Source organism: Canis aureus, chromosome 4 (genome assembly GCF_053574225.1).
Source record: "Canis aureus isolate CA01 chromosome 4, VMU_Caureus_v.1.0, whole genome shotgun sequence".
Classification (NCBI taxonomy): domain Eukaryota; kingdom Metazoa; phylum Chordata; class Mammalia; order Carnivora; family Canidae; genus Canis; species Canis aureus.
Genome location: NC_135614.1, coordinates 45,208,595 through 45,234,841, shown reverse-complemented (window position 1 = coordinate 45,234,841; position 26,247 = coordinate 45,208,595). Strand labels below are relative to the sequence as shown.

The 26,247-nt window shown below is 47.1% G+C and overlaps 1 protein-coding gene across 5 annotated transcripts in view; it reads left to right on the top strand.

Annotated features, from left to right (window-relative positions):
- WWC1 (WW and C2 domain containing 1) overlaps positions 1–26,247 on the top strand; it is a 151,185-nt gene that overhangs the window by 39,369 nt on the left and 85,569 nt on the right. The window lies entirely within an intron of this gene.

Genomic DNA, 26,247 nt, shown 5'->3' with positions numbered 1-26,247 from the left:
CTGCCACTTACCAGTCATGTCACCGCGGGTTACTTGTTTTCTGTGTGCCTCAACTTCCTCGTCTGTAAAGTGGGTAAGTACTTACCTCACTGGGCCATGAAGTTGAAATAAAGTTCTCTTTGTAAAGTGCTTACTAGTGGAGCTCCTAGTGCATAATCAAGGTTTAATGAATATTAATTATTACATAGTTTAGCTAAACATTTTCACAAGTGATACATGTAAACTTTATAACAATACTATGAAGTAGGAACTATAATTTTTTTAATTTATTCATAGAGACACAGAGAGAGAGAGAGAGAGAGGCAGAGACACAGGCAGAGGGAGAAGCAGGCTCCATGCAGGGAGCCTGACGTGGTTCTCGATTCCGGGTCTCCAGAATCAGGCCCGGGCTGAAGGCGGTTTTAAACCACTGAGCCACCCAGGCTGCCTGGAACTATAATTTTTTTAAAACAATTTGGTTGAGATATAATTCACATGCCATATAAGTAACCCCTTTAAAACATACGATTACATGGCTTTTGGTGTATTCAAAGTTTGCAACTATCACCTCAATCACTTGTAGAATATTTTTAGCACTGCAAAAGAAACCCTGTACCCCTTTCCATAACCCCTTCAACTTCTTCCCACTCCTACCCCTAGCCCTAGATAACCACTAATCGACTTTCTGTCTCTATAGCTTTACTTATTCCGAGCATTTCATATAAATGGAGCCATGAAATATGTGGCTTTTTGTGTCTGACTTCTTTCACTTAACATGTTTTCAAGGTTCATCCATCATGTTGTAGCCTATACTACTATTTCATTCCTTTTTATGGCCAAATAATATTCCATTGTATGAATATACCATGTCTTTTTGGTCCATTCATCAGTTAATGAATATTGGATTATTTCTACTTTGGCTATTATAAATAATACTACCGTGAAAATTTATTTACAAAGCTTTTGTGTGTGTATAAGTTTACATTTTCTTGGTAGGTACTGTTCGGATCCTTATTTTGCAATAAGGAAGGCGAGGCACAGAATATTTATGTTACTTGCCTGTGTCACACAGCTAGTGTATGACAGATCCATAATTAGAACTCAGGCAGTCTGGCTCCAGAGTCTTTGCCTGTCTGAAAGTGTTCTAGGCAGCAGCTACTTGCATGGAACCAGAGAGACCCGGAGGGCAAAGCAGGCACATCCCTACCCTTATGAAACTTACTGGGAGACACAGTGCAATAATCAAAGACTCATGACACAGCCAATGTGACAGCTGTCACAGCAGGGAGTTAGAAGAGGTGCTGGCAGATGAGTCGGTGGGTCCCCTGAGACTTGCCCTCATCAGAGGTTAGTGCAGAGACACTAACCAGAGACCGTGGGAAGGGGAGAACAGCCTTGTTCAGGTGCAAGCCCTCCAGGGTGGGGCCAGTGAAGTATCCTCCAGAGGCCAAGCATTTACTTAGCATTTAGTAGGCACAGAGCTCTGTAGGTAATGGGTCCTAGGCACAGCGCTGACTGAGGAAAACCTCTCCAGCCCAAGCACCAGACATGAACACGCCTTGCTGTGGATGATATGGATGTCTCAGCCATGGGGGTTGGGGAGGATGTCTCAGCCATGGGGGGTTGGGGAGGCGGCGTGCAGATTTCAATCCCCACCTCTCATCTTAAACATCAAAAGGCTGGTATGCTTCAGATCTAAACCTGGGATGGCGGTTTTTATCTTCTTCCCTCCAGGTAACAGGCCTTTCAAATGGGAGAGAATATCCATTCCTCTTCAAAAGGGTACAGGTGTCATTTGCTGATGAAAAATGTATTTGAGGAAAAGTAAGATGTCAGTCAGATGCACCTCTGCCGGGGCTTTGGCCAGCCAGGTCATCCCCTGACCCCTTCTTAAGCCATGCAGACGACCTGGTGATTCACTCATAGTCAGCAGAAGAAAGGCCTTGTCATCTCTTGCTAGCAACATTTGAGCCTGCCACTTCCCCACGTGGGCTGCGAGTGGGTGTTGTTAGCTAATTATGATCATCCCACACTTTTAGAGCCGGGCTGCTCCCTGCCTGGTGCCAGCAGGCTGCAGCGTCCATAGTGAGGTGTGCAGCCTGTCTCAGACACTATCCTGCCCCTGCAGGCACTGGTTCCAACTGCTTCCTCAGCCACTGGAACTGGCCCTCCACAGGGGGTAGTTTCAGTGGGGATGGTGGGGGAGAGATGAGACTCTCAGAGGTAGGGAAGGTTAGACACAGCTCAAGTCCAGTGGGTCTGGTTTTATCTGAATTGTGTGGAGCAAAGGAAGGGAGAGGGAAAATGCACACACCGGGGTCCTAGGTTCCAGGGGCCAATGGAGCTGAACCAGGTGGGGAGCCTCAGTGGGTAGAGTCACTGAGCACAATGAGGTCCTCAGCCACTGGGAGGGCATTTGGCAGGTGTTTGGCTGGGTCTAGGTCACAATATTAAATGCTATGGGTGAATCGCAGGTGTAGGTGGCACAGCCCCCACCTCCCAGAAGCTTACAGTTCAGCTCATGATGAGTGCACACGAGTTTTAAGCAGTGAAAATAGATGTGGGCTTGGACTCACGCTGACAGGGTTCAAGCAGAGGGGGATCTCTAGAGACCTTGTGGAGGTCCTAGGTTTTATAGGACTTGGAAGGGCTGAAACTCATGTATTGGGTGGATGGCCCAAGGGGTCATGGAAGACTTCACATGCTGAGACATTGAAGTAAGAAGGGACCCAGTGACAAGACCATACTGCATGGAAGAGGGAATTTGTAGAAAGGCAGAGAACTCTCAAAAGGTAGATGAGGAAGAGCCTTGACCCAGCTAAGGAAGCCTGTAAGTAACTGGGGAGCCAATAGAGATTCCTGAGCCAAGAATGAGGAGATGAATGCACATGAAGAGATCACATCGTGTCTGCATTGAGAGCACTGATGTGGGGCTCCTGAGTATTCCCACCCTGATCCAGTGGGCTCACCCAGTGCCCACTGCCAAGTACCTGTGTCTGGGCACTGTACAGGGAGCAAAGGGCATTTTCAGTTCCAAAGTTAAGCAACTCATTTCTGTTTATATCCTCCAAGGAACAACGGGGCTCCACAAGGTTGGAGATCGTGTCTTATAACCCCTGCCCCAGCCCTGAGATTGCCCCTAGGGCCTCTGTACCCACCTCCCATTGCACACAGGAACTCCCACCCCCAAACCCGCTTGACTTTAGTTCCCTCTCCCATTTGCACAAAGCTATAGTAGTAGTTTTGAAAGTCATGAAGTCCTTTCACCAGGGGACTCAGAAATGCCTTCTTGGGATGGAAAGACCTAACATATATTGAGGGCAATCGTGTGCCATGCACTAGGATTTGTTTCTCATAGCCTGTGTTTTGAGTGTTTACTCTGCAGCTGGCACTGTGCTAACTGTATATACACATTCTCTCACATACTTTTCGCAACAGGTGAAAGTGATGAATCCCCATAGTATAGATGAGGAAAACCAAGCCTCAAAGAGAGGAAGTAGCTTGCCCATGGTCACAGGGCTCGGGTCAGCCTGCTTCTAGAACATTCCTGCTTCATCATACCATGCTGTCAGCAGGAGCACACAGGGCTGGTTGCAAAGATGTTGCTGACTTATAGTGCATAAGTCAAACTCTTGCTTCCAGGAGTGTTTCTCCCTAGTCCATTGGGGTTGACCTCTCAGTGGTTTATCCCAGCACCCCAACTCAGTCTTCCTCTGATGGCATTTCTTGATAATCCATGTGCTTCTCCCTTGACTCCGCTGGGAGTAGAGGGTGCTGCCATCCCAGAGTATCGCTGACGAGAAGCTATCAAGCAGCAGACCCAAACAGAGGCTTGCAAGGCCACTCCATTCTAAGCATTTGAACTAGAGCTCCTCTGATACTTATTTTCCACCTACAACAGTCAGGATAGGGCAGTGGAAATGTACTAATTATCACTATTTTGCTTAAAGACATTGGACCTTTTCTGTGAAAGGAAAGAAGATGTGTTCTGGTGTTTTAAGGCAGCCTTGCAGATAGTTTCTGAAAAGACTCTATGGGCCTGAGAAAATGTTCACTAGTTTGCAGAATTTTCATTTATCCTTCTAAAGCTTGAGAGTCTATATCCCATGAGAAAGAAGAAGCGGTTAAAACCTGGGTGCCAAGCTGAAAGCTTCTGCCAATAAGTTATGGTACCTTGGGCATTTCTTCGAATCTGAATCTGTTCCCTCGCCTTATAATGTGTGTTACTTGTGCCTTGTACAATTATCCTGTGGGGTCAAGGTGAGATCACAGAAGTGATAAGAGCTTTGGAAGTGACAAAGTGTGTGGGATAACAGCACACAGTTTCCTTGACTTCTGGAGTTCTCGAAGTCACCTGATGAAACAGTAGATGGGAAAGTGCTATGAGGAGGGAAAACCTGACTGTGTCTCCGTGGTACTAGTATTACTGCTTAAGCCTTAGCAGCGTGACTCCTATAGTAGGAAGCAGGGAGGGCTTGACTAAGCAGTGCAGGGGCTTCCTATTCCAAGTAAAGGTTTCATTTAGAAAAGGAATCGCCTCAAATAGAAGCCAAACATTTACAGTAAATATTGGGGGGGGGGGGGTGTAGATTTTTATAAGGACTTACTTTGAGAAACAAAACTGAAAGTTATGACAGTGATCTATTTTATGTTCTATTTAACAAAACTTAAGTTATTGTTGCAACTCTGCAGTAATGCTTAGTATGAACAAAGTGTTGATTTCCCTTCTGCATAATTATTTTGGCACAGTTAACAATAGCAAGAAGAGCTTTGTCTTCTCATTTGATTTTCCCAACAGGCTCATAAGGTCAGTTTTTACAAAATACTGGGGAGAGCTTCAGCAGTTCCCAAGGGCCTCACTTAATTCCTATTGTCATTGAAGTTCTTCTCTTTTGAAGGCCTCTTGTCACCTCTTCATCTCAGTGGATCCTCTCGCTTCTTACCTGAGGAACCCTGCCCCACTTTGGGCCTGATTTGAGTAGTTGTTCAGCATTGCTTTCACCCGGCATCACTTAAAATATTAGCTATCTCCCTTTCAGTTGATATGCATTGTATTTGCACTGCTCTGTCAATCGCTGAGACAGCCAACCAGCCCATTGAGGATGTTGACTCGAAATGTTGATGGGCTGGGCTGGACACTTGTCTTAAGTGGAGGATAATATTTGAGTAGTGCTGATTTTTTAAGTGCTTGGTTCATGGGTTAAATTTTCAGATTGTGATGACTCTTGCTTCCCTAAATGATCTTCTAAGTATAGGGATCAACATAATAAATATCCAGTTACTGAGTTTCCCATGACTTAAGACCGTGGGCTCTGGAGTCAGGACACTTGCGTTTCTATCCCAGGATCTATTTGTACAATTTGTGTGACCCTTGACAAGATAATTAAGTTGTCAGAGTCTCAAGTTTTCCCACCCGTATAAAGGAGAAAATGCTAATTGCTCACTCTTTGGGTTTTTGTGAGGATTAAATGAAATAGTTGCGGTGAAGAGCTTACTTTCATTCTGGAATTTACTGTAGCCTCAACAAGTATCAATTATTATTAATACCAAGTATTGTTGTTCATAGTTTTCATCAGAATTTTTTTTACTCATCTGTGGCCCACTTTTCCTGTGGAGCTACAGTTCACAATGGTAGCAACACTCTACATCCAAATCCAAGGTCCAAAATAAATGAGGCTGCAGTAGGATGGAACCAGAGTATTGCCAGCATTCAAGGACTTGGTGCAGTGTAAGAGGCTCTACCTCACACCACCTTGTCAGGGAGAAATGACAGGTCCCGTGTCATAACAGAAGCAGATGGCCAAGGGAAGCAGGCACCTTCAAGAGCCATGGCCTGGGGTGCCATGGCCCTGGCTTTCCAGCTGCCCTGAACTTGGGGCTCCTGGAAATTAACTAGGTGCCTTGTGTCTGATAGAAGTAGCAAAGAGGAAAAGGATGGGGGGGGAGGGCAAGTTCTTACAGACCAATGCCAGCAGATCTGGAGTTAGGCTAGGAATCTGTATTTTGGAGATGCAAAAACACCTGAAAGAGATAGCACACATCTTGCACTTAGCAGGCATGCCTGAATGCTTGTCAAGAGAATAAATGCATGCAGAATATACTGGAATACCTCCGGTTTGGCTGTAAGCAAAGGAATTCAACTGAGCTGTTGTCGAGAAACCTGTGTGACTAGTTAGAATCAGTTAAAAAGTAAAAGCGGGGGACCTCCCGGGGCCCAGGTTTGGAATGCTCTTTGAGTGAGATTGTTCCCTAAATCGGTAGTGGTTTAGAAATGATTGCCAGACATGCCTTATTTTTTAATGAGACAGTGCATGTTTTGGTCCCTGGAAAATTATTTGAGTGGGAGTCTTGTGGTTAAGTCAGGCATTGTGTCTCCCTCAGTCCCTGACATGCTTTCTGTCTTATGTTGGGGCACTGGACACATGTTCTCAGGGCCCATGAAGGGTAGGGGGAGCTGAGCAGGGCCAGAAATAGATGAGCTGCCCCTGTCCTAGGCAGCCATTGTTTCCTTAATCCTAAGAAAATCATTCTGAATCTGTGACACTGGACTTGTTACGAGATTCCTTCTTCCCTTCCTGAGGGGGTCCTCAGAAATCAGCCTCAGGCATTGGCAAGAAACCCTAACCCATTGGACCAGCCTGTGAGTGACAAAGGTCCTCCTCGGAGGCCAAGGCTAGGGTCTCTCCAGGTCAGCTGCAGTGACTTTGGAGCACTGGGGTGAGTGCTGTTTCCTGGGCACTGGGAGGCCAGGAATTCTTGATTTAACTGGTTTGGGCCACCCATGCTCTAAGGGCAGACCCCTGGAGTGAGGCAGTTCCATGGGGACTGTTTACCTGGTCCACCGTGTTGGAGGGGCTCCTTCCCAGATTCCGTGCTCTTCTTCCACAATGCTCACCCTTGCCTTGCCTGGAGAGGGAGTTTGGAATTCTGGCTGCAGATCCCAGTGGCTGCTCCAGGATCTACTTGTACCTTTCATTGAGATACTGGTGTTGAGGAAGAGGTCTTATGAAGATGTTGCTCATTCTTTAGGGACCTGTTTGTGGGTCCCTCACCAAGGTAGAACAAAAACTCTGTTTTTGCCATTCCATCAGTTTACAGCCCAATCTGGACACAGAGTTCATTGTCCCACATACACTCTGAAATCTAGTGTCGGGGGAGGGGGTCTGAACAAGGTGAAGAGGAAGCCACTTGTGGATCTATTTCATAATTTATTAGCCTGGGTGAAACCTGATGGAGACGCTTTTAGAGTCATTGTCATGCAGAGTCAGCCCAGAAAACCCCAAATCCCTAAATATTCATTATCATCCTAAGCAGTATTCTGTGCACCAGCCACAGGGGAGACCACTGTGACCTAAACTGTGCTGATGCTTGCCCTTGGGCAAGGCCATTGTCCCCAGGGAGAGACTAAGTCATTTCAAGTGAACCTGGGATCTAACCTGGTCTGGAGGGTAAGCAGAGTGTTGTTCATGTGACAGTGATTTCATTATTTGACATACCTACTGTAAGAAGGATTACCGAGTATAGAGTATGGAGCACCTACTCTAAGCACCATGTAAACACCTGGCATGCCTGGGCCCCTTTACCCCGTGAGGTAGGTGTTACCATCAGCCCCCTTTAGCAGGTCAGGGGCGCTGCACGGAGAGATGAAGTGATGTGAGTGGGGCACACAGCTGCCAAGTGCAGAGCTAGCCCTGAGCTCCGAGGATGTGACTGCAATGTGTGTGTGTGTGTGTGTGTGTGCGCGTGTGCACATACATGTACACTTGCACACACGTGTGTGCCTGTGCACAGGTTGAGGTAGGGTGCAGCTCAAGGAGACTCAAACTGTTACCCACACCCTCTGTTCTGTTTTACTGCCAAGGAGGGGCACATCCCCAGGATGTTTGCAGGCTTTATTCCGCCTGGGCACTTACCCAGGCTCCTTTAATCCACGGCCGGATGGGAAGAGCTGCTGGCACTGCTGGCAGAGCAAAGGGCTACACATCATTGTCCCTGTCGTGAAACACACCTCTCCACAAGTTCCGGGGTGGGGTGGGAGCTTGGCCGTGAGCACAGGCCTGCCTTTATCCCACCTCGATGTTGGATGGGCCAGCTGGGAGCGATGGCCATCACAAACAAGGGCTTCTCCAAGGAGGAAACAGCTAAGGCACCCTCCGGAAAGCTGGGGACATGGGGGATCGAGGAGGAGGCTCGTTAGGGTCCACTTGTGAAGCACAAAGAAAGATAGAAGTTGTCAACTCAGGAAAGAGCCTTAAGAAGGCTTAAGAAGGCTTCCTGAATGTGGCCTAGCAGGACTTTAGTTGGGGTGGGCTGTGACAGGTCCCCAAACTCTAGTCTGGGTTCCTGGCGACATGGAAGGAAAGGGGGTTTCTTTCCTGGTGGAAGAGTTCCTGAGTAGTCTGGAAATTGCAATAGTTCATGGGCCTTACCTGCTTTTCATATGCCACATATGGTGCCTGGTGTCATACGCACATGTTCCGGAAATGCCCCAGTAGCCCTGTGAGCTCGGGGACTACTGTTAGCCCCATTTTACAGAGGAGAAAACTGAAGCACAGTGAGGTTAACAGATATGCCCAAGGTTCCAGAGTGCTCAAATGGAGGTGCAGCCTGGGTTCTCCTTCCAGCTTTGCCACTGAGTGACTATAGCCAAGTGACTTCCCCTCCCTGGGCCTCAGTTTCCCCATCTCTGCAATGAGATGAATGGACGTAATTATTTCAAAGTCCTCAGTACTGAGGCAACATGATTATGTCACAGGGACTTGTAGGATCACCCAGCCACAGAGGGGGAGGTCCTCTTGGGCACCTCAGTTGTTAACAACCCTGTCCACTTCTCTCCCCATGCACACATATTTCTGGGCAAGCCTCCTGAAATCTCCTTTCCGATATAGCAATTCCCAGCTTATGACTATAGGGAGGTTTTTGTTTTGTTTTAAATGTCTTCCACATCTAGGTTCAAGAGACCCCTCTTTCTCTTTCCTATAAAAGCTTCCTACCTCTTGTCCCTCTCTGCAAGGCCTAGTCATGGCCAAGCAGCCTTGCCTTCAGTACAGGCCTGTAGGCAAGCATTACCAGCCCTCTGATATTTACTGCACACCCATTGTAGGACTGGCCCAAGATCACACAATGAATGGCTACTCCAAGCTGGGACTTACATCCTGATCTCCTGTAAGGCACATAGTAGGTCCTCAAAGAATGCTGTTTGCCTTCTCTCTCATTAAGCTAGTTCTTCGCTTTGCTTCTGCTGGCAGATAGCAGCATGGGCCTGGGAGTGGGTTTGACCACTTCTAGCCCGTTGGGCCAGGATCCTTCAAACCCTCCTGCTTTGAGAAGAGGTAGTCTGGACCAACAGCTCCACCAGCCCCAGTCTAGTGACCAACAGGCTGCAGAAGGCACAGGTACAGGGTTTCTTAGTGACCTGGATTTCCTCAAAGTAGTACTCAACAGAGCAGAAAGGGTAGTGATCCACATGGACCCTCTAAATGTGAGCTCTCTCCACCTCTGCTGCTTGAAACACCTGCTTCACCTTCTGCCTCCAGGTTATTCTTTCAGGGTCCCATGGTAAACACCTCAGCCACGTTGGACAGTAAATACTAGGGGCCACTTACTGGAAAAGCCAGGAAAAGCTGCTGTTTGCTCAGTGATACTGTCGGGCCATAGCTTCTCTCATCTCCCGACTCTACCTGCTGCTGTGTTGGTTTCCTTCTCAATTTTCACATGATGGGCTTCTAGGATTTAGGCCACGTGCAGAAAGAGGTCTTTTGCCTTCATGATTCATGCAGAAGCCGTGGAGCTGACTGTCACTGGCCCATATGGGGGCACATTCTGGCCCCTGACCAGGAGCTGAGTGGGGGTCGGTCAGGCCCATATCAAGTGCCCATCTCCAAGCTGGCGTGAACACACACATGGGCTGAGAATCTTAGAGAGGTGATTGTCCTGGAAAATTGGCAACTTGCTCACCCAGAGAGGTAGAAATGGGTGTTTGGTGTCAAAATCCCAACAGCCATCCTTCATACCTTCCCCGGCTAGTCCCCAGGGCCAGTCCAGTAGGCTGCCCACCTGGGCCAGGTGGGCACCTGGACAGAAGTTGAGAGCAGCTCTTGTAAACTAACATCCCCACATACCCTGGGCCCTCTACTTTTAAGCAGTACTCTCCTTTTCTCCACTCAGAGATTAATGGCATCTGGCAAAGGCAGGGGCTGGAGGAGAGCTGGTCATTATCACGATCATTCATTCATCCGTTCACTCATTCTGCTCACTGGATTACTCAGCTATTAGTTTAACAGATGCTCATTAACACCTAAGACCTTGCAGACAGTGGGTTTAAGGGTTTTCCAGACTTGAGTCACTGGTGCACTGTCTTCCCAATTTCCCTCTCCCCAATTGTTGGCAAAAGCCATGAAGCAAAATGGTGTTCTCATTCCCTAGCTCCTAGCTCATGGGGAGGCTGTCAGCCTGGGGCAAATCTTGCTTTGTGCAAAAGGGAGCCTGTCAGATGCTGGAGGTTAAAGACAGTGTCACCAGACTGAGACTATCTTCAATGGAATCTGAAAAGCTGAAGAGAAATTGAAAAAAGTATCCTTTTCTCACCAAGAGACCCAGTGCCTCTTCCTACCTTGTACGTATGCCACGTGAAGTTGTCCTGTGTGCCTCCGAAAAGTGTATACACATAGGATATGTCAAATACTGGTGGCATTCAGAAGTGAATCCAATATACACCTTGCCTGGAAGCAACTTCCATTCTAGCAGGAGAGATATGAGCAGCAGGATACATGCGAGAGTGCTGCTGTCAGGCAGGACGTGAAGGAAGGAGTGTCCAGATAAAGTGCTGGAAGGCCAGAAGAGGGTGCTCCCTGGGCACCTGGTGAAGGGTGCAGGGGCCTTGATGCTCAGGGGGGAGCTTCCCCAGAGAATGGGCTCAGGCATCTCAGGCAGAGGGGGAGCAAGAGAAAGGCAGGGAGGCTGGGAGTGTTCAGGGAGCAGCAAGGAGGCCTGCCCATGGCTCTGCTGTTTCTGCCCACTCAGGTGTCCGTTTATACTTGGATCCTACTGGTGCCGATTAGTAGACTGTCTATTCAGAACCAAGACCAGGATGTCTGCCTAGTGACCTCCTGTTCCCTGCATGCTCTTGACCTTGGTTTGCTCCACATTCTCTGCCCAGTCATCCTGGAGTGGCAGCTGGTGTAGTAAAAGAAGCTGATGGGGACACAGACCCCAGAGCCTCTCCTTCCCAGGTGTAGGACCCTAGCTGCTAGCTTTCTGGGGAGGCTGTGAGCCTGGGGGTGAATTTTCTGCTGGTGAACTGGCAGTAATCTGAGAACCCACCTCAGGGATGGTTGGGAGTGTAAAATGAGACAGGGCACATAGAGTGCTGAGCACACAACCTGGCATGGGATGAGCTCAATAAACATTAACGAATACAATTTAAAAAATATGTTCCATACACGCTTATGGAGTATAACCAGTAATTGAGACGTTGTTGGCTTCCTATCCTCGTTGGCTTCCAATGAACAAGTTAACCTCCCTGGTCCTTAGTTTCATCATCTGAAAAATGGGATGTCTGTGCCAGGTGATCAGATACACTCACAAAGTGAGAACTGCACAGTATGCCCTCGACAGCTATTTCCTTTGCCTGAGTGGCCTCAGCTGTGCTTTGGGTTTGTCCGTTGATTGTTCTGGTATTGTTCATTGAGTTCCAGCTTGGTGCCAGAGCCTTCCACTCTTCTTTTGTCTGACTGTCAAAATAACTTTGCACAGTATTAATATGCATATTTCCCATTTTTGCTAATTGCAGGGTGTATGGTGGTTAAGAGTGCAGAAACTGCTTGCCCAGGCTCGGGTCCCAGCTCTGTAGGGCCTGAGCAACTGGCTTAGCCTCTCCAGGCCTCAGTTTCCATCTAAAATGCAGATGATAATCCTTAATTATACAAAGTAGAATCTTCTCATGGGATTGCTGTGAGGATTACATTGAGTTAGTATGTAGAACTCTTAGGTCAATGCTTGCCAAATAGTAATCATCTGTAAATGAGAACTATCACAGTCATGAATACTAATGAGTTGAAGTTACTCAGCTGGTACGTGACTGAACTCAGGTTTGATCCCAGACCTGTGTGCTCCAAAGCCCACCTGTTCCTTCCACTTCACTAGTAGCTTTCTCTCCCACTTGGAAACCCTTAAGTATATTTTGGGCCCTTCTAGGGGGCTGGGGACAGCCCCTGCCTTGCTGCCTCTCATCCCTGGGCCTCCCAGACTTACCCCAGCAGGTTTGCTCATGTCCTTCTCCTGCCTTCCCTCAGAAGAGGAACTGACCTCCCCTCTCCCCATCACCACCTTTCCTGGAGCTACGCCATGACCCGCCTGGCTCTTCCTTCCAGAATTTTTGCCCAGTCCCTTGCTGTTCTCCCGGACCCTGAGGCAGTTCTTGCCCTTCACAAGTAAAGTTCTTAAGTAAAGAGACAAGGTGCTACTGATACACAAACGTAGAACAGCCCTGCTTCTGGCATCAGCCAGCTTTGTGCTAGGTCTTCTCATCTCCCACCCACCCAAAGAATCAGGGTTGTTGCCCTTTCCCTCCCTAAACCCACAAGGGAACCGGACCACCTTCGCCTTTGCCCTAGGGTTTGGCTGGCTGTGTGCCATGGAGCCAATCACAGGCCCTCTCAAGGCCTTGTTTCCTCTCCTGTACAGTGCATGGTTGTGAAGGATGGAGACATATAATGTTATTTATTTGGTTGAACAATCGCTGCCCTTAGGGACCCAGGCTATTTCCTGCTTCCTTTCAGGAGCCTCCTGGAACTGTCCGGTATGCAGGAATCTCTCCTTTTTGTGAACTCTGTGGCACCTTTCATGAAAGTCTCATTTTGACCAATGTCTTCATTGTCTTCATTCCCCCATATATATTATCATGTGTGAATGAATATGTTTATGTGTTTATTTCCAGTGATTCTAAGCTCATGTAGTATTTGGTGCTAGGTATATAGCTGTGTAAAAGATATTTGAACATTACCTTAGACTCTCAAAAAATGAATGTTTTTCAGTATTGATGCACTTGAACCTATAGGGGTTCACTTGTTAAGCCCTTTCTCTCTGGTTTGTATGTTCTCTTAGGGAAAAGCAAAATTTCAAGTATTTGGATAAACTTCTGAAATATATTTTAGCTTTTTAAAAAAATTATCCTTTCTTTCTTTCCTCCATCCTACATTTTTTGGGAACCTGGGGCATGCCTAGCACTAGCAGTGTCCTTTGTACAAAAATAAGTGTTCCTGAAGTTCACAGGATGCTTGGTGTTCATCGTGAACCCAGTTACAAAGTCTGACTTTCGCCAGTCTGCAGAGAGTTTGCTGGATGCCCACGGAGTCGGCTCCATTGGCAAGTTTCTCCTCTGTGGACCAGTGTGGTTCTGTCAGTTTAAATTCTTCACAAGGAGGGTTATCAGGGCCTGTTCTGTGGGGAGTTTCCAGTTTGCCTTGGGGTTTATGGAGGGCATTGAGCTCAAGGGTGAGCCTGTAACAGGCCCTTTATGCCTCTGGGATTCTTTCTTTTCATGATGCTGCTACTGGCTTTGTAAATGTTGGGCCCAGTGACTTTACTCAAGAGGGAGGGAAAGGGGGAAGAAAAGACTCGAAGAAAGCCCCCACAAACTGAAAACCTTTTCCCTTGGAAAGGAGGGGACGCTCACAAGTTCTGTGTTTCGTTCCTTCAGCAGATAGGAACTAACTCTACACTCTATTGTATTTAGACAGCGGCAGTGAACTAGGCAGGTTGGCTCTGTTTACGTGGAAAAGAAGACAGACAGTCAACATGCCCGTAAGCAAATACAGAGATGGGACATATTGGGAAAGTAGAAGGAACACAGGAACTCGACTGTTGAGCCCTGTTCCGCTGGGATGCATGCCACATGGGACCCCCAGAAGGGAAGAGTCTGACACTCTTACATCTGGGAACCCAGCTCTCTGTGGTCCCAAAGGCCTTGCCCTCTCCTCTGACAGAGGTGGGCTCCAGGCTCTTATGTGTTGGTGTCTGTGAAAAAGAAGCAATAGTAGCACATCACTGCCAGGCAAGGACCCTTCATGTCAGCTGGGCTGGGAGAGGCCCTGGCCCACACCCTGCTCTGGTCGGGGGATTATCTGTGATGATGGAGCAGCTGCTCCCCAATAACAGAAACCCAGACAATCCACAAGGATCCTTCCCACCCTCAAGTGTAAGCTCCTTTACTCAGGACTGCTGAGTAGACTATCCAGGGGTCACAGAAGACCTGTGCCAGAGAGAGATTCACTTCTGCATGCTGATGATTATACTAATGAGAATGAAATGGAAGGAGGAGCCGGAGGCCTCTGTTGCTCCCCAGTGAGATAATGTACTCCCCAAGGAAGGAGAATTGGCTGTTTTCACACTTCTCCAGTTACCAACTGGGAATGAGGAAGGAGACCTATTGAGAGAGTAGGTGGTGGAGGGGAAGAAGCAGTGGGCCAGGGCGCAGGTGGCCTGTGTCCAATGCTGGCACAAACCAGGGACCCGGGAGCCCTGTCAGTTTAGGAAAGTCTCAGCGTGCCTTGTTTGTTCATCTGTAAAATGGGGGAGCGATGATGAGGGTCAGGATGCTGTTGTCCTAATGGTTATTTGCCAATCAAATAAGGTCAAGCATGAGGAAGTACTTTGAGGACACTGAAGTATTTCTTCATTTGCAAATTTCCCTTTGATGGGACAAGCAAAACTTGGAAGGTAGGAGGCCTAGCTGTGAACGCTGCTGGGAATTCCAATAAAATATTTCCTTCTTCATTTGTTCTTTTGTGAGTTCATGTATTCATTCAGTGAGCATTCACCTGGTGCTCACTCATGTGAGATGCTGAGGCTACAATGATTGATAAGACACTGCTCAGGCCCTCGTAAAACTCATAGAAGTGGCAAACACAGAAACAATGGAAGGACATATATGGTAAGGAAATAACTCTTGAACCCTGCTTTAGATCAACAGGTGCCCAGGAAAAGATGTTCTGGGCGGCAGGAACAGCAAAGAGAAAGGCATGGAGGGTGTGAAATAGCATGGACTATGCATGGAATGGTCTTAAAGCCATGTCCTCGCCAGAAGCAGCAGGAAGCTCACGTTTTTCTGAGTGAGAACCTTGTCAAGGCAGAGGGGTTCGGGGGCGTGGGTGAGAGTTGTTTTAATAGCTTCGACGGCTGAGTATTCTATAAGTATTCTTACCATAGTTTGTGTTGTACAGGCTGGTCTGATCCCCATTAGCTTTCTGTTTGACATAAAATATTCCAAGCTGCCCCACACACACACTTATTACCCTCCACTAGCACTCCTCCTGCGAAACCTAACTAGTTGTAATTTGGGGTGATTAATAATGGTTTGGGATTTTTCTGTGTTTGTCTACCCAGATAGATACCTTTGTGGGGAAGATCTAAATATTAGTCAGGTCCTTTCACATCAGCCCCTAGACAGCCTCCTGGGCTGGTCTCTTTGGGGTCCTCAGGCCCCAGGAGGGCTGAGTGCATTCCTCTCCAGGCAGCGGCCCAGGGCCCTGTGGGAGTCTCATTGGCCTCCACTCTGCATCATGGCTCCGCTTTTCAGCAAAGATCATGTAACTAGTGTTGGTGCTTGTTTTCTTTCAGTGTTTTAATACATTTCTATGCTTTGAATTTTTCCCTAAGAAGAAAATTAGGGTTCGTTTTGGAATGACTCTTTTTTCTTTTTTATGAAGGGGTAGTAAGAGGTTCTATATAGAAGAACTGAAGAACTGAAGTTGTGTAGAAAAATGTACTTGGTATTTTTAGTGGGGTTTTTTTTTCCTGTCTTTTTCTGGTTTTAAAAGCAGCAGGGGAGGGTGGGAATCCCTGAATATTACCCCTACCACCAAAAGGCGAACACTGTCAACATTTTGGCATTTTTCCTTGTAGTCACTTTATACCCTGCTTTTCTATTCCTTTTTAAATTCTGTAATATAAGCACTCTTTCCTCTATCATCCAAAAGGCTTTGTGAGTATATGCCTCAAACAGTTGCTTCAAATGGTTATTACCAAACATTCAGTCGCTATATAGTTTACCTATTTCCTATTGATTTTGAGGCTGTGTCCTTTTTTTTTTTTTCTTTCATTTATGCCAGGGGATTATCATAGGAGCTACCTACATGGCTTGCTGTGAGAACTTAATGACAGGTCATACATGTAAGGTACCAAGGATGTCCTGGTGTTATTACTCTCTGAGGGTTTTGACACGGGGTCCTTGCAGAGGAGCATGCAAGTCACCCTTTAGATACTCAATTTTCACGTCAAAATGGCACCATGAAATACCAGACCTGGAAGAATTGGTTGAGATGGAGTCCATCCTCCTTGTTTCGTTGATGGGGAAACAGAGGCCCGAGTAAGAGAAGGGACTTGACCAAGGCCATCTGGGTGGGTATAAGACATACAGCAGAGCATCTCCTGCAGTCAAGCAGCGAGGAGATCAGATGACTTCAGAATCCAGATGGAGCCCTTCCACCAAGCCTGCTGGATGTATCGTTTGATGTCCAGAGCTCGGGCAGGCTCAGTGTGGGGGTCAACGGATGTTTCAGATCCCTCCCATTGCCTCTGAAGCCCACAGATTAATCCCAGAGCAGTTAGGAAGCTTGTGGAATATTAGAAACACTGCACACAGTTTCTCTTGTACTGTACAGGTGATCTTTTGTTGACACCTCTCTCCCTCTCCCTTCCTCTTCCCACAATCCTCTTGGGCCAGTTGGATATTCATACATTCTCCCCTGGCACTGGAGCTGACGGTGGCTGCCAACCTGTGGGTTTCTTTTCCGTGTGGCTCACCATCTGGAGTGGCCACCTGGCCTCCTCGTGGGGTATGTGTATGTACGCGTGTGCGCGTGCTCAGGCACCCATGTCCCAGGGCCAGGGTATTGTGTCCCCTCTCTGTGCTTGAATGGCTGCATGAATAAGAGCAAGAGAACAGAGCACAGAAGACAATGCCCAGAAGTCATCCTGGCAGTATGAATGAATAATTCATGTTGTATCTGCTGCTTTCCAGGGCTTCCTGAAATAGCTGTTTTAATTGCTTATTTGTTTCACTGCTGACTTTAATTCGGCTGTCTTCAGCTCAGAACACTTTGGTGTTTAACATTGACTTGCAGGTAGGGCTTCCCTTCAGGGAACAACACATTTATTTGCTTCTTTAAAAAGAAATGACGAGAGGACAATAAACCCTTGAAGAAAGTCATATTTCTCAGAGGTGAAAACCATTTCCTTTTCAGCTCCTATGCAGAGCTCCTTTGTAGTCAGTTACTATAGTCCTCTGTGATCTTGGAAAATAAGGAAGTAGCAGTTAGATGGACAGACAAGGTGAGCTTCTGGACTAGATCAGTCTGCTCACTGTGATGCAGTCCATGAACACTTGGGCTTCTGCAGCTTTTCAGACTCTCAGACATAACCAGGCTGGGTTGACTTGTGCTTTCCTAGACCAGCCAGCTCCAATGTCCAGGAAAGATGTCAGGAAGGCCCTATTTGCTTAGGTGGGCAACCCAGGAAACCCAGGAAACCACCCTGACCTTGCTGCCCATAGAACAGCGGTGGGGGCAGAGGCACAGTATCATGTCCTCCCAGGGCTTTGGTAGGTCACCTCTAGTGTGAAGTGCATGGCTCAGCTTTAAGAAGGCTTCTTCCAGTGGTCCTGGTGGAAAGGCCTGGAGAAGAGGAGGTTGGAAGCCAGGTTTTTGGAGCCCTTGATATCTGCATACAGGGGCAGCAAGAGGTAATGAGAGGTAGTTTGGAGGACCTGGGGTGAGACAAGTCGTGTGGGTTACAGCATGAGATAATAGGTGTCAATCTGAAGACACAAAGGACACCCAGAAGACCCTTGATGGCTGGAGAGATAGGGCTAGTGGGCTTTTTTTTTTTAATGTTTATTTATTTGAGAGAGAGAGAGAGAACAAGTAAGGGGAGCAGCAGGCAGAGAGGGAGAAGCAGGCAACCTGCTGAGCCAGGAGCCTGATGTGGAGCTCAATCCCAGGACCCTGGGATCATTATCTGAGCCGACGGCAGACACTTAACCAACTGAGCCACCAAGGCACCCTGGGCTAGTGGACTTTGTGGTCTAGTCCTGCACCTGCAGAACCAAGGTCCTGTAGAGCCAATAGGCCAGGGTATGCCAACTGCCCCTATCCCAGCCCCTAGCTCTGCTTGGCCTTCTGTCTACAAATGGATGCAAAGGGAAGGGGCTGTTTAATGTGAAATAAATCAGAAAGAAAATGATGCTCACTGAGGGCCTTTTACATATAGAGCATCTAAGTGATTGAGAACCTGAATTCCTGAATCAGATCCAAATGCTGGCTCTGTGCTCACTGGCTGTGGGACCTCAGGCAAGACACTGTTTTGGACAGGAGCTCAGCAAACACTAACAAAGGGCTGATACAGCCTGCGCACAGGGCTGTGCTCAGGGAGAGACTGAGCTGCCATGACCAGGTCCTGCAGAGTGGGCCGGGGAGGCAGAAAGCTGTGATAGCGGAGAGGCATTTCTTAACCACAGAGTTGGATACCATTTTTTAGAGTCCCTGCAGTTATGAGGTAGAGGATGCTATTGTACACCAGTGGGTCCTAGGTATGGTGCCAGGACCAGTGATATCAGCATCCCCTGGGAGCTTGTTGCAAATGCAAAATCTTAGCCCCACCCAGAATCAGAAACCTATTGAATCAGAAACTATGGAGGGGGGTTGCAGCCATCTGTGAGTTCTCAAGCCCTCCAGAGGATTCTGATACAACTCATGATTGAGAACCACTGCTGTATACAATAAGGAGATGTCAGGAGGGGTGCTCTTAGAATGAGTGAGTATGGACACGGGAAACTTGGAGGGAAGATCCTCTCCTTTGTGGCCATGTGACCTTGGAGAAGACCTTGGACAAGTACTGAACACAGGCTTGGAAACTCAGTACTGCAAAGTTCCTTAGAATCACTGTGTCCTCTTTCATGGGGGTTGGTGAAATAGGGCCCCAAGATGGGAAAGGCCAACCACAGTCGCTCAGTGCAGAGCTGGGGATTGAGGCCAGTTGGATTTACCTCTCAACTGGCCAAGTGTTCCTGGGTATGTCAACTCACCTCCTTATGCCTCGGTTTCCACATCTGGAAAATGGAGCTGATAATGGTACTTATAAATTATTTCAAAATTAAGATTCTATTGCATCAGATACAAGGTTTTCATTTTTTTTCTTGACAACTTTATTGAGAAATTGATTATTGAAACACACTATATTGTATGTATTTACAATCAAGTGCAGTTGGATGAATTTTGACATACATATGTATATCTGTGAACCCATCTTCATAATCAACATAACAATTCCCATCTTTGTACCCCTTTGGAATCCTTCTCTCCCTCCACCAGCATCCCCAGGCAACCATTGATCTGCTCTCTGTCCCTATAGGTTATTTTGTGTTTTCTAGAATTTTATATAAATGGAATCATATAGTATAGTCTCTTTTTCCCTGACTTCTGCACAATGTTTCTGAGATTCCTCTATGTTGTTGCATGTGTTAACAGTTTGTTCCTTTTTATTACCAAGTACTATTCCATTATATCACACACTACATGTGTCTATCCATTCAACTGTCTTGTGTTTTTTTTTTTTTTAAGATTTTATTTATTTATTTGAGAGAGAGAACGAGCATATGAGTTGGGCGGGGAGGGGCAGAGAGCGAGGGAGAAGCAGATTCCCCACTGAGCAGGGAGCTGGATGCAGTACTTAATCCTAGGACCTGGGATCATGTTGACCTGAGCCAAAGGCAGAGGCTTAACTGACTGAGCCACCCACGTGCCCCATATCCATTCAACTGTTAATGGACATTTGGGTTATTTCCAGCTTGGGGTTATTACAAATCAACACAACATTTATTTTTGTAAGAAGCATCATTATTTTATGTGCCACTAAGAAAGGAAAAAAGCTACAATTAAATTATAACCCAATGTTTTGAAATTAAATAAAATGTTTATCTCATACTTATGGCAATAAATCTTTCAAACTTAGATTTTTTAAAACTCATCTAGTGCTTTTATGCATACAAAGAAAAAAAATCCAACTGGATAAACAAAGTTCCAGTGTTCTGAAACAACATCTTATTCAGAATCCAATTCTTTTTTATTTTATTTTATTTAAATTCCAGTATGATTAGCATACAGCATTATATTAGTGTCATGAATCCAATTCTTTGGAGTTACTTTTTAACTCAGGATTATTGCTGTCTGTGCTTTGAATAGCATCCTTGTTGCCCTCAAAGTGTTGGTGATACAGCCTTGTTATAAGGACCCACTGAGGAATTCAAAGGTGCTGGGCTCTGAAGCCAGCGTGGCAATCATGTAGAGCTAGCCTACTTTGCACTCCTACTTGGGGAATGTTGCTAAACGGGTCTGTTTACTGCCTCCTTAACCCCTCCCCACCACCATTTGGCTCCTAAGGGTTGAAAGTACTCCACTGTTGTCTCTGGGATTTTATCCAAACCCATGATACCTTTGATGTCTGTACACAGGCAGGGACACCTCCATCACTGACAGTATTGTAAGATGTCAGTAAGCAGTGGCCACACACAGCCCAATTTCAGGGATGTTAAAACGTATTTTTAAATGTGCAGCTTAGAATCATTGAAAGATAGTCTATGTAAGGGAGCCTGAATTGTGCCTGGTACTTTGTACACCCTCAATGAAATTTAGCATTGTTGATTATTATTATTACTATTATTATTATTATCATCATCATCATCAATACTACTACTACTACTACTACTACTACTATTCAGCATTGGTGTCTCTGTTGGTTTAATGAAGGTGGCAAGTACCTGCCTCACAGTAAAGTTATGAAGATAAAGGAAATGATTTCTCTTACAGAGAACATATGATCCAGCACCTCATTCTTAATTGGCCTTCAGCAAAAAACATTCTCATTATTGTTTCATTGCAGCCTCACAATGCTCTTGACCTTTGGTATAGGCAGCCAAATAGTAGATGAATGAAGGCAAAAACCATAAAGCAGGCCTCAGAGACACCATATTCCAGCTCCCTTGTTTGGGAGATGGGAGGCCCAGAAAGGGTAGGAAACCCAGGGGCATGGCTAATCTGGTAACAGCATTAAGATTCAAACCCAGATCTTGTCACTCCCCTTCCAGTGTTCTAAGCTGTGCTGTCATGGAAGGGGCCCCAAGTCAAGCAGGATGCCAGAGAAGCCTTCATGGCCAATTCCTTCTAGAAAGGACCAGCTCCTCAGGCCTAGATGGGTGAGGTGAAGATAGAGCTCAAGGAATAGAGGAATGATCAGATTCCAGGGAGGGATGGGCTGTGGCCTCTGTCCTTTGAGCTGGAGGTTCCTGGACAGTCCAGCACCTGGGAGAACTCCTTGGAAACTTAGCCCATCAGACCGGAAGGAGTAAAAAGTGGGGGCTGAGTGCCCTCAGGGTCCTGACTACAGAAAGAAGAACTCTGCATTCCTACCCAGCATTCTATGCCAAGTGCTATGTTGAGTCATTCCCATGTACTAATTCATTTAGTCTCTGTAAGAATCTTGCAAGGCAGATTTTCCTACTTTATACCTTGAGGAAACTGAGGCTCAGAGCTGGGGAAAGAATGGACTAAGATTACACAGCTAAGAAGGATGGAGCTGGCCCTGTCTGTAGGGCACAGAACCACCTTAGCCTAACTCTCAAATCAGGAATGAGGTTGAAGCTGGGGTAGAGCTAGGTGATGGACAGATATGTATACCAGGTGCCCTGTTCTGCTGTGGTGCTGGGCTTTCAGGAAATTACCCTCCAATGAGGAAATGGACAAAGGGAAGAGCCCATCTCCCAGCCTTATCTCTCCATGAGTGGGAGCTTCATAGTTATATACAGATTCTAACCTCGTGGTCCTTCTTTCAGTATCATAGGGCCTGTTAGCCCAGAAAATACTATCAGTAACTATATCTTGCAGGATATTCAGGTACTCACTGCATTTCATATGGAGCTGAACTCAGCACCAGGTTGGTTTGATCTCTTGGTATCATGAGTGTGATGCAGGCCTGGGGTTGATTCCAGGTTTTAGTCTCAGCCCTGCCACTCGGTTCTTGGGTGGCTCTGAACAACTTTTTTCTCTCTGTGCCTCAGTTTTCTTATCAGTACAACAAGGGGGTTGGTTTGTCAGATTCTAAATGCCCTGTTCAGTTTTATCATTCTTTAGTACTTCTGCAGTGGAGGCCCCATTTGGATAGTAATGAAAATAATAATGAGTTGTTCATGTTTATTTCATGTATTCTAAAGTCTGTTTTATGCATTATCTCATTTAATTCTCAAAGAATGCTGTGAAGTAGGTCTGAAAGGTACCTACCCAAAAGGGTTGTTATAAGGCCCAAGTAAGTTAATGTCCACAAAGTGCTTGGAGAAGTTCTTGGCATTTAGTGAGTATTTAATAAATGTATTATTTTTCCCCTATTTTTCAAATTTGAAAACTGAGCTACAAGAAAGTTTAAATGCCTTGCCCAAGGTCACACAGCTCGAAAATGGCAGAGCCTGGATTCAAACCCAGAAGTCTAGCTCCAGAACCCTGTGTTCTTAACTACTATTCTAATGCTGCCTTTTGGTAAGATAAAAGTTGGAGTAACATGTTATAGAGCAAAGATACTGTGCGCAATAATAGTGCTATTCCCTCAGGGCGCCAGGGTGGCTCAGTTGGTTAAGCACCTGCCTTTGGCTCAAATCATGATCTCAGGGTCCTGGGATCGAATCCCCTGCTCAGAGGGGAGTCTGTTTCTTCCCCTGCCCGTCTCCCCCTCTTTCAAATAGATAAAATTGTAAAAAAAGTGCTACCCCCAAAAGTCATTCCAGTTCCACTTTTAAACAAAGCACTGTAATAGGCAAACAGGCAACTCTAGAATGTAGGCTGAATTTGGCCTTCCAGTAGTCAGTTGGCCATGCCTACTCTAATGCATTACCTGGTTCTCAAAGCCGTAATCTTAAATCCCAGCAAGTGGTACACAAAGCGGTAGCAGCACAGATTCACCACTGTGTCCCTGAGCTAGAGGGAATTAGGGAATGGAAAGACATAGAAACCTGGGGATGGAGGCCGAGGAAGGGGCTGGCCCAAGAACTCAGTGAGAGCAGAGCAAAGATGAGATTTAGCAGGGGGAGTGAGCCACCGGTGTGTGTGAGGAGGGGGCAGCCTGGAGAACAGTCTGGAATCTTCCTTCTAGCTTGCTCCCTCCTCTTCTTTTCCCCATAAAAGAATTCCAGGAGTGGGAGTGACCAAGCCAAGAAAGCTTCCGGGTAAACCAGATCAACCAAAGTAGGGAAGCAAAGAGATCTGGGGTAAAAACACCAGAATGTTGAGATAGGTGTTTCAAGAGTGGAAGGAGGGAGGGAAATGTTTAAGAGAATGAGAGTTTAGAAGTTCCTGGTGTAAACACCTCCTCCAGAGAGCAATCATGAGAGCCAAACCCACTCCAGCTGCTGTCTCCTAATTCCTGGTTTAATTTCCAAAAAGGGAAAGCGTATATGGTCCCAGCCCCTGGAAGGAAAGGAGTCCATGGAGAAAATCACAGGACGTATTGGCTGTTCACCTGGACAGTTATTTTGCCTCAGTTTCTCCATCATGGAAGTAAGGATAGAAAACTCCAACTCCTGATACCAGCTAATGTTGGTTGAGCCCTGTGTGCTGTGAGCTCAGCACAGCTCATTTTAACTAGGTCATCACTCTGAACATCCCCACTTTTCAGACGAAGAAGCAAACTCAGGCAGGTTAGGGTTCGTGCCCAAGGACAAACAGTAAGTAACAGTGCCTGCATGGAGATACAGGTGGCTGGCTCTGGAGCCTGGGAGTTTTAACCACCATGGGGTATCTCTTGGGGGTGAAGAGTGATCACTACATATCTGACCACCTAAGATGAAAGGGGACATGATTCTCCGGATTCTCAGGATGCATGGAGCACACAGCCTCTCAACAGATCACGTTAACAGCCCACATCTACTCAGGGAGTATTATGTGCTAGGCCACCTTATATGGGTTATCTCATTTAATTCCCACCACACCCTTATGAGATTGGGACTTCTATATATTTTTTTAATATATTTTGTATTGAAGTTTGATTTACCAACATGTAGTATAACACCTAGTGCTCATCCCGTAAGAGATTGGGACTTCTAAATTTCACAGAGAAGGGCACTCCTCCTAAAGAGATTATGTAACATGCCCATAGTTGTAGAAGAGGTGGACATGGGTTTCAGACCAGCACGGGATCCTGAGCCTTTGTGGGTAGCAGCTAACCTGTCTCCCCAGTAACCCTGATGTGGACCACTGTCTTCTTCCTTCCTACCTGGACTCCTTCCTCCTCCAGCCTTTCCTGACTGTACCCTGTTGCCTTAGTCTCTCCAGTCTCCCAACCCCTTGGCCTTTCACATCTGAACGGCTGACGTAGCAGCTTATTAACCATCCCTACATCCTCTAGTTTCCTATGTCTGCAGCCCCAGGTAGAATCCCCACCTCATATACAATCACCAAATGCCATGGTGATGGGTCACTGGCTGTTTTAAGGGCAAGCCTTGGCTCCCTGGCCAGACCCGCTGCCCTTAAAGGCAGAAATAAAGCTTATTCAAATGTCAGAGCCCTCATGGTGTCTGGCGTGGGACTAGGCAGTTGTGTCCATGCAGTAAATGTTTGTTGCTGGAAATGGGGGAGAGAGAAAGAAAGCAGAGGGTGAGGCAGGGAGTTTCTCTAGGTCTCCTCCTACAGCATAGCATAGGGGTAGCTCTTACAACGGAAGCCCATCCTCTGCGTCCCTGGGCCTCCACTCATCACTTATAACAGAAAGATGTTACATGGCTTTTTTCCCCCCTCATCAAACTCACCAAAATCATCCCACTGCAACTGGCCCTTCCCATTGCTTCCCACCCCAAAAATCACCTTCTGCAAGAGGCTTCCTCTCACACTCCCTCCCTCCCATGCCCCACCCCCATTGCCCTTGATCCCACCACCATGTTGCATTTTTCTAAAGAGCGTGAATCTCTGACATGACATGACTTCAGTGGCTTGCTTCCTGGTTGGGGCGTGTCTCTCAACTAGAATGTAAGGGCAGGTCCCTGTCTGTCTCGTCCGCTTCTGCAGTTGGCGTTTATGAAGTTTCAGCTGTGTTTTGTGTGCAGTCCTCCTAACGAACTCTCTGATGGTCATTTTTGTCACCCCCAGATTGTCAGATGTGTAGGTAAAGGTGTTTGAACATTACTCATTAAAGGAAAGGAGGAGAGCTTCAAACATTGCACTTTCTTCCTGCCCTCCACCCTGGCATTCAAGGTGCAAAAGGTGAAAGGGTAGCTTGGAAATGCGGCCCTTCTCTGCAGCAGCCTGGAGGTGGGGCTGCGAAGTTAGGGGTTGTGCAATCTAAGCTATGGGAACTATGCGTGTGAAACACCCCCGGGCGGAGGAGCCGAGGCCGGCCCCCTGTGCCGGGGTGGGACGAGAGGTTCAGCTGAAAGTTTGGACAGTTCTTGGCTTGGAGTCTGGAGGGCCCTTTAGGAAGCCATCCCGCCCAGCTGGCCTCGGAGAGAGCCCGGTTGGGGGCCAGCATTCTGCTGGATGGCGATAAAGAGGTTACTGTGGGAAGCATTCGGATCGCTAGGGAAGCAACAGGAACATGAAAGATAGGTTACGCGTTCCTCAGCCCCCGGAGAATCACCAGCCAGTGTTCGACTTGGCAGCAGGTCTTGCGTCCCTTCTCTGAGCTGCTGCTTAGAAAGGATGCACCGTCTGAATACCGAGTGCTGGCCATGGCACGCCGGGAGCTGCTCTCGCTCTCACAGGCCATAGGAAAGTGACAGGGAGCCGGGAGGGGGCCAAGGGGCCTGTGTTGCCGACAGGTGCGCCAGTGTGCTCCCCACAGGGTGATCCTGGCAGAACCCACCGGTCTCCAAGGTGACACATCCGGGCCGCATTTCCAGGAGGGCCTGTTGTGAAACATTCAGGAATGTTTGTGTTCCTTCAGAGATTGGTAATTAAGAAGAGGCAGAACTAGTTTTTGCTTGGCCCTCTTCCCTCCCTGCCTCTCGCGCCTCCAGCATTTGGGGCATTTCAATTTCATGATTGGGGTTTTCGTTAGTCCAGGACACAGAGGCTGGAGGCTGCCCTGAAGCTGACATGGGGTGAATCGCTTCATTGGAGAATGGGGGCTGGGAGTTCCAGGCAAGCCCCCAAGTCTGGGCCACATCTGAAAGCGGACATCTCTTCCCAGCCCACATTCTTGGCGCTTGCCCAAGGGGAAACATTGTAGGCCAGAGAAGCA